Source organism: Sapajus apella, unplaced genomic scaffold (genome assembly GCF_009761245.1).
Source record: "Sapajus apella isolate SASKATOON/1434 unplaced genomic scaffold, GSC_monkey_1.0 scaffold104, whole genome shotgun sequence".
In the NCBI taxonomy this organism is placed as follows: domain Eukaryota; kingdom Metazoa; phylum Chordata; class Mammalia; order Primates; family Cebidae; genus Sapajus; species Sapajus apella.
In genome coordinates, this window is record NW_022437044.1 from 2463223 (window position 1) to 2472925 (window position 9703).

Consider the following 9703-nt stretch of genomic DNA (forward strand, 5'->3'; position numbering starts at 1 on the left):
CATTTACCCTGAGTCTCAAATAACTTAAATGACCCACATAATATCTCCATTTTAGGCTCCTTTTAGAAATTGCCAACAGCATAAAACTAATAGGCACAATTTCCAAATTGTTTGGCAATATGCTAAAAATGTCAGTGCACTAGTAGTGATGTTTTTCCAAGATAAGGTGCTATATAAATTGAATTTGCCACTGTTAAAAAAGACTAGCAGTACTTATTCTCACTCATCTGAAGAATATAGAGAAAATTCAACTTTTGAAAAATGAAAAAAGAAGTAAGGCAGGACATCCAAGTGTTTCAGCAATTAGCCTGAAGATCAGAAATCCTTATGTGTATAGGCACATAATATTTTGTAATGATGAAAGTAGTGAGATATTTTTGTTATAAAGATTATATTGATTTTAGCAGAAACATAATATTAGTCCAAAGATAAAATTTATCAACTTTTTTGCATAAAGTTTCATATTATTTTAATTGATAAATTTGGATCAAGTCAATGAGAATACTGGAATATATTAGCATTGACTATTCTCAATTGGAGTGAGATGTATTTAGTGAGGCTACATTTTGTTCAGGGTTCTCCACAGAAACAGAACCAATAGGACATAACTAGCTAGCTAGCTAGACAGACAGACAGGTAGGTAGGTAGATAGGTAGATAGATAGATAGATAGATGATAGATAAATAGATAGATGATAGATAGATAGATAGATAGATAAAAGACATATATAATGAGAATATACTCCCGCAGTTATCACAGTTATGGAGGCTGAAAAGTATCAAGACATGCCATGCACAAGCTGGAGAAACAGGAAAGTCAATGATGTAATTTAGTCCCAAAAGTCTGAGAACTAGAGGAACTGATGGTGCAACTCTCAGTCTGAAGACAATGGCGTGAGAACCAGGTGAAGGGGGAAGCCAGTGAAAGTCCTGAAGTCTGAAGTCCCCTGAATCTGAAGCTTTGGTATCTAAGGGCAAGAGAATATAGATGATCCAATTCCAGAAAATAGAGAAAGATAACCCTTCCATCGCCATTTTGTTCTATGTGGACTCTTAATGGATTGGATGATGCTTGCCCACACTTGTTTACCTACTCCACTGTTTCAAATGATAACCTCTTCTGGAGACATCTTCACAGTACATCCAGAAATGGTTTCATCACTTATCTGGGTATCTTTGACACAGTTGAGCTGACACATAAATTTAACCATTGCTAGTTATCTCTCAATTTAGATCCTAACATAACTGTCAAGTTAACATAACAGATTGTTATCTAATTGACTTTGATTTCCACAGTTTTATAAATAAAGTGATTTCACATAGCCAGGTGGACTGAAATATTACCTAGTGTTTGCTCATAGGCTCAGAAATATCAACATATATACAGGACTCACTCACACATTTATCTCTGCAATTCCAAGATTGTCTTGTTTCTTTGTGTCAAAACGGTTGGCATGTAAGTCCATTAGTTCCTTAAGAAACTGTAAAACTGAGAGGACAAATTCTTCATTATTTTAACATAGCCTGAGGTTTGCAATACAAAGTCAACCACAGAAAATTAAGCATGATTCATATACTCATCAAAGTCTGAATCTTTACTAAAATTATGACAATATAACAAATAGCTCTGCATTTTTAAAAAATCCTTTTTTTTTTTTGGATTTGAAGCAGTTCTGCAGAAAAAAATAAGCTGTTTTGAGCTCCCATCTAGCTGATCAAACTGTCTAGGTTTAGTAAATTTCTACACTTTTTTTGTAATGATAAACAATGTTTTAAATTATTTCTATTCTAATATTTTCTTATATTAGTTAAAAAGTAAGATATTCTATGTTTTTAGATATTTTCTCATATGAGGAAGAAATTATGATGTTGTAAGTTACTGGAGAAGACTGACAAATTTGAGCTTTCTAATGTGCTGTTTTTTTTTTTTTTTTTCCAAAGTACTTCCTCAATTTTGGTTTCTTAATTTGTACTCAGCCTTCCGGTTTTAGCTTAATTGTTATCTCCTCAAAAAGTCCTCTACTGTAGGGCAATGACAACTCCCTATCTGTACCATTATACTTGACAAACTTTACGTAATTATCTATCTGTGTTTCTATATTCCCTATTGGATTGTGAAGTCATTGAGGATGGATTCTATTTCTTATTTTTTCCTTATTCTCTTGTATGTAGCTTTAAGCTTAAAAAATAGCAAGTGCTCAATACATTTTAAGAAGTTAACATTTTTTAAAGCCAATGGATTGACAATGAGCTTCAGACATTGTAGCAGATAAATTAAAATGATACTTCTGAATAAGAAGGAATATGTTTTAGTGCTCTTCAAAATATGCTGTTTGTGTGAGTACTTTCTCTATGATTAATGTCAGCCCTGATTACTTTTACTACACTGTTAAAAAAAATTTGTTATTCTAGCTATGTCACCACGGTGACTGAAAACACTATGTTACCATGTTTACTGGTGATACTATAAATTGTTCTCAGAAGACTTCTCTCTTTACAGCTGATTACAAGACGCAAAACACATAGATGCTTCTACTATCTAAATGAGTGGTGGTGTATAAATGACTATTTATATCAAAATATCAAGGTTTAGATTTGGCATTATGTTTTATATAATTTAAAAATTCCTTTAATGGGAAGATATAATGTACTGACTCTTGGATAGATGAAAGGCAGAACTGGGATAGGGTAACAGCAATCTACAGCTATAGAAGGCAGCTCACATATGGCAAGCTGGTTGATGTTAACTGTTTTGCAGGCTCCCTATGGACTGACTAATTTGAACAATTCCATGGGCTTCAGGGCATAGGGGCTGCCCACATTTGTCTGGCACTTGGCGCTAAAATAATTAGAAAGGGTGCGTAGTGGCCAGGAGTGTGAGAGTCCACTAAGGGCAGTAGTTGAGGTTTGGACTTCATGAGCATCTCAGAAAAAGGACATTTACAGAACTCTAGCCAGGGCCTCAAAACTGGGTCAAGACAATATATTTTTTTAAAAAAAACTTATATTATACATTAGATCAATGACTTAAATAGAATTTAAGTTGATTACATAACACATTATCTGTATTAATGAATGAGAAGTAATTATACGAAGAGTAAAGATCATTGGCTAAAACAAATTACATACTAAAGGCTATGTATTGATGACAGATTTTTCCTTTAAAGTCTTTCAGTGACTTTTCATCCACCTATCTTGCAATCATTCCTTTTTAAGCATTTTCTCCAAAGCTTGATTGAGTTATAATTGATAAACTATACATATTGAAGATATACAACTTCATCTTTTACATACGTTTACATTGTGAATTGATTGCTACAATCAATTTAATTAACCTACCTACTGTCTCACATAGTTACCTTTTCTTGGTGTTGAGAATATTTAAAATCTACAATCTTAGCAAATTTCAAGTGTATAATACAGTTTTTACTTATTCTTATTTTTATCTGAAAGCTTTCTTTTACTCAACTATTAAACCAAGATGTAACTTATATCCCTATGCATTTTAATCCTCTCTTTTTGCTTCGGGGAAGTCAGCTTCCCCTCAGTCCCATTATCTTTATTCTTATAATATTTTATTATTGGTTTAGGCAAGTGTTCTCTCAAACTTAGTGTAAGAGTGACTTCAAGGAACTTATTAAAACTGCAGATTCCTGTGCCATACTTCCAGATATTTTGATTCTACAAGTCTGTGGAAATTCTCAGGTATCTACATTGTTAAAGGATTGTCAACTTTTTCCAGAAGTAATAATGTTAAAGAGACACAAATTGACATCTTTTATCATTATTCATTCATGAAAGGAAGGGCATTTTAGGGCTGGGTGCGGTGGCTCACGCCTGTAACCCCAGCACTTTGGGAGGCCGAGGTGGGTGGATCACCTGAGGTCAGGATACTAGCCTGGCCAACACAGTGAAACCTCATCTCTACTAAAAATACAAAAATTAGCCAGATGTGGTGGAGGGCACCTGTAATTCCAGCTACTCAGAAGGCTGAGGCAAAAGAATTGCTTGAACCCAGGAGATGGAGGTTACAGTGAGCTGAGTTAGCGACATTGCACTCCAGCCTGGGCAATGAGAAGGAAATTCTGTCTCAAACAACAACAACAACAACAACAACAACAACAACAACAAAACAACAAAAACTTAAATATATTTAACTAATGAAAAACTTGCCACATTATGTTCCAAAATGAGAAAAATATCTGCCTGCTAACAGCAACCTCAGAAGATTATAATGTAGCTGGTCTGTTTTAGGTCTTGTCTTTTGCCATCTGATGCCAGAACACCACATCAAGCATCATTTGGTCTACACTTACAGATTACTGTGGTCAGAAAACGTTTTCTCTGTAGTAGTCAACCAACCTGCAAGGAGTTACCTGTCAGAATGAGGGCTTGGGCTGAGATCAGAAGTCTAGATATGTGAGGTCAAATATAAATGAGACTTGTGAGTACAACAAGGCCAAGGGATATGCCCTTTAAAAGACTGGAAAACAGAGTCGTTAACTGAAAGTTCAAATAAGTAAGTGCCAACTGCGGGAAGAAAGGACAAAGAGGACATATGCATCATCACCAAATTACAAATCTACATCGCTATCTCATGGGTAGTAAGTTGACAGAAATTTAAGCAGCAAATAATCACGAGAGATATGGGCAGATAGTAAGAAAGGAAGCTCTGGTAAGATCTGATTGATATTGGTGACACAGTAATGGGGATACGAAAGATCAGGAGCAGAAATCTAAACAATGACCACATGGTATGAGCCTGAGAAAATGAGATGCCAATCTCAGCGAAGGTCCAACATCATGACTGATACTACTGATCAATTAAACAACCATCTCATACTTTATAGAATTAATCATAGAATTTTCAAGGAGATGAAATTTTCAGATTCATTCAGATAAGCTTACCCCACGAAGCTTAGAAGATTTGAGTACTATAGAAACAAGGTGCCAAACGGGAGTTTACAATTGCATTCAATGTATTCCAAACTATCACACATATTCATTCAGTTGGTCAAATAGAATAATTAAACCTTTACTGATTGAAAATCGATGCATTAGAAGATGTATATAAGATAACATATTCTAGTAGAAAAAGTAGCAAATGTTCAGTATCAATTACAATGCAAGCGATAGGGGAAAAACTCTAAGAGAGTTACATATAAAATTGCATGGCAATCCAAATGAAAGATTAAAAACAGTAAACCATACTGTCATACTCTAGTAAATGATATACATGATCTGATTAGGGTTAAATATACTGATATGAACAGAGAAGCTTCAGAAACAAGAGGATTCATGGATGGATAGAGGAAAGAATAGATGGGTTGTATGCTATAAAGTAAATATAATTAAAGGTTAATTGTAGAATCTAAGAGGTGGGTATTTTTCTGTGATAAAAAGTTAGTAAATTGACATATAGATGTTGGTAGAACTTAAATATGCAGAAACAGGAGGGAGCTTTAGTGAGGGAAAAGGGGAAAAGAAAGAAGGAACTATCTTCAAGAGGAAGAGTAAGCACAAATGGAGAAAATTGGAAAATTTTAAACAAGTATAGCGGATTTAAAAACATCTAGAATATTTGGGTAATGTAGGAGAGTAGGCTAAAGGGTAGTTGAGAAATAGGTTGAGATCAGATTATGTAGAGTTTTCAATCTTTAATAAATAGTTTATTTTTTAGACATTCGAAATTTAAATAATTTGTTCATTGGCAATAGCTGACTAATACACTCCCGTTACCTTTTTCTCACTTTATTTATATGAACATGCCTCACATTTTTCCTCAAAAAAAAAAAAAAGATAAACTTTAGTAGTAGTTTAGTAGTTCATCATCATCATTCCTGTCTAACTGTACCTTCAGAATCTACTCCCATGCCTGGTCTTGGTAGGGCAATTGGAAAAAACAAACAAACAAACAAACAAAAAACCCACAGCAGAGCACTTTGACAATTGGAACCATGAAGAAGAACCTGCCTCCTGGGAACTATAATCCTGAAGAAATGCAGCCAGTACTATTAAATGTAGCACTGAAGTATGTAAGGCATGAAAAAGAAGTATTCATACTTATTTCTCTGTCTTCCTAATAGCTGGTGCTTCCAAGTGGTCAAACCTAAGTAGAAGTTATTCAGTAAGAGAGCTCAATTAAGGGAAACCTCCCAGGGCACATAACACCACAGAGAAGAAATGAAAATGCATGGGGTGTGCAGATGGAGAACAACCTGCATGTTACTATTTTCTTTCTCCTTTAAGAGAAAGAAGTATTCCTTTCCTCTATTGCCCTGATGAACAAATTTAGTTCTGTCCTTGAATCCACAAGCTCTTACCTGCTTCAGGATCTTAAACCATCAATTATTTTTAAGGTTTTAAATGAACAATAAATACATTATATATCCTGGTTTCAAAGAATACCAAGATTAGTCTCCCCAAAGAATAGAAGTGTTATCAGTATTCTGTATGTCCTTCCAAACCTTTAACCTCTTCTTTTTCTATATCTTTATACTTTATTTTTATACTTAAACAAAGATACACACACACATGCAAACACAAATCCATAATTATTTTTCTGAAAACTCTTAGAAAGATATTTGTGATTTCTTCAGTTTTTACATAAGAAATAAGGTACAAAAACTGCATATTAGGTAACACCTTCTAATAATATAGGTTTGGTAACTGGTAAAGCATGAACCAAGACAAAGGAGAAGAAAATAGATAATGCCAAAGAATATTTGTTGAATGACTAGCTGTTGCATTTAGATTGAGTAGTGGGCCTGAAGAAAGTTGAAGTGTTGTCATTATATGTATAGTACCAGGAAATACTGATAATGCTATCTATGAAATGCAGAAGGGAGAAATATGTAACAAATGGCCATGATCTCTCTGGCTTATGAATATAAATGCTTAGTTTTCTTTCTCATGACTGTGTGAGTTGGTGGGATAGGATTCATGCTACAGTTTCTGGTTCAGTTATGCTTTACATGTCTCCATAAAGGGGCCAGGCTAAAAGGGCAATGTCTGCCCAATGTATATCTTTCCATGGTGATGGCAGATGTGCAAGATATCAAGCACAATCCTACGTGTACATTTCAAACCTATCTTGACTCATATTTACTTATATGCCATTTTCCTAAGTATGTCACATGACCAAAGCTAAAACCAAAGGGCAGAAAAATGTACTGTGCCAGCTATAATACAGTGGCAATGGTATGGGTATAAGTACTCCTATAGAGGGATTAAGTAAAATAATTCAATGTTGCTGCGGGTGTTAAGTATCTAGAAAAATATCATTTTTTTGTAAATTTTTTCTTATTTTTAGTTTTAGTGATACTTTATTAGTCAGGGTTAGAGAGACAGAACTAATAGGATAGATGTATATATGAAGAAGAGTTTATTAGGAGAATTGACTCACATGATTACATGGTGAAGTCCCACAATCGGCTGTATGCAAGCTGTGGAGCCAGGAAGCTGGCCAGTCTGAGTCCCAAAACTTCAAAATTAGGGAAGATGACATAGTGCAGCCTACAGTTTGTGGCACAAGAGCCCCTGAAAATCACCGGTGTAAGTCCAAGTGTCCAAAAGATGAAGAACTTGGAGTCTGATGTTCAAAAGCAGGAAGCATCTAGCATGGGAGAAAAATGAAGGCCAGAAGACTTAGGCAGTCTAGTCTTTCCTCGTTCTTCTGCTCTCTTTTATTCTGGCCGTGCTGGCAGCTGGTTAGACTGTAGCCACCCAGATTCAGTGTGGGTCTGCCTTTCCCAGTCCACTGACTCCAATATTAGCCTCCTTTGGCAATATCCTCACAGACACACCCAGGAACAACACTTTGCATTCTTTAATCCAATCAAGTTGACACTCAATAGTAACCAACACAGGTACATAGCAGGTATATATATTTATGGGACACATGAGATATTTTGATACAGGCATGTAATGTGTAATAATCACATCATAGAAAATGGAGTATCCATTCCCTCAAGTATTTATTCTTTGTTACAAACAATCCAATTATACTAACTTAATTATTTTAAAATTTACAAGTAAATTATTTTGAATATAGTCACCATGTTGTGTTAGCACATACAATGTATTATCCACTCTTTCAAACTATTTATTGTACCCATTAACCATCCCCACCTGTTCCACACTTTCCACTACAGTCTCAGCCTCTAATAGCCATATTTCTACTCTCTATTTGCATATATTGAATTGTTTTGATTTTTACATCCCACAATAATTAAGAACATGTGATGTTTGTCTTTCTGTGCCTGGGTTATTTCACTTAACATAATTATCTACAGTTCCCTCCAGGTTGCTGAAAATGACAAGATCTCGTTTCTTTTTTTAAAAAACAGAGTCTCTCTCTGTTGCACAAGCCAGAGTGCCGTGATCTTGGCTCACTGCAATCTCCACCTCCTGGGTTCCAGCGATTCTCCTGCCTCAGCCTCCCAAGTAGCTGGAATTATAGGTGCATGCCACCATGAACAGCTAAATTTTGTATTTGTAGTGGAGAAAAGGTTTCACCATGTTGGCCAGGCTGGTCTTGAACTCCTGACCTCAAGTGATCCTCCTGCCTCTGCCTCCCAAAGTGCTGGAATTACAGGCATGGGCCGCTATGCCTGGCCATCATTTTTTTATGGATGAATAGTACTAAATTGTATATAAGTACCACGTTTTCTGTATTCATTTATCTGTTAAAGGACACAAGTTTTCTTTTTTAATATTGCCTGTTGTGAACACTGCTGCAACAAACATTGGATATTTTGATTTCTGTTTTTTAGGTATACACCAAGCAGTGAGATTTCGGGATAATATGGTAGCTCTATTTTTAGATTTTGAAAGACTCTTAAAACTATTCTTCATAGTGGTTTTACTACTTTACATTCCCACCGGCAATTTATGAGCATTCCCTTTTCTCCACATCCTCTCCAGCATTTGTTATTGCCAGTGTTTTGGATAAAAGCCACTTTAACTGGGGTGAAATCATATCTCTTATTGTAGTTTTGATTTGCATTTCTCTGATGAACAATGACCTTGAGTGCCTTTTCATGTCTGTTTGCCATTTGTACGTTATGTTTTCAGAAAAGTCTACTTAAATATTTTGTCCATTTTTAAATCAGATTATGAAATTGTTTTCCTGCAGGGTGGTTTGAGCTTCTTATATAATCTGGTTATTAATTCCTTGTCAGATGGGTACTTTTCAAATATTTTTTCTATTCTGTGGGTTGCCTCCTCACTTTGTCGATTGCTTTCTTTGCTGTGCAGAAGCTTTTTAACTTGATGTCATCCCATTTGTCCATATTTGCTTTGACTGGCTACATTTGTGGGGTATTATTCAATAATAATAATCCGGGCCAATGCCCTGCAGAGGTTCTTGAATGCTTTTTGTAGGAGTTTCATAGTTTGAGGTCTTACATTTAAGTCCTTAATCCATTTTGATTTGATTTTTTTGCATATGGCAAGAGACATAAATCAAGCTCCCTTCTTCTGCTATGTATATCCAGTTTTCCCAGAACCATTTACTGAAGAGACAGTCCTTTCTCCAATGTAAGTTCTTGGCACTTTTGTTAAAAATGAGTCTACCGTTGTTATCTGGATTTGCTTCTGGGTTCTCTGTCTTGTTCCATCCGTCTGTGTGTCTGCTTTTATGCCAGTATTGTGCTGTTTTGGTTACTATAGCTGTAGTATAATTTCAAGTCAGGTAATATGAT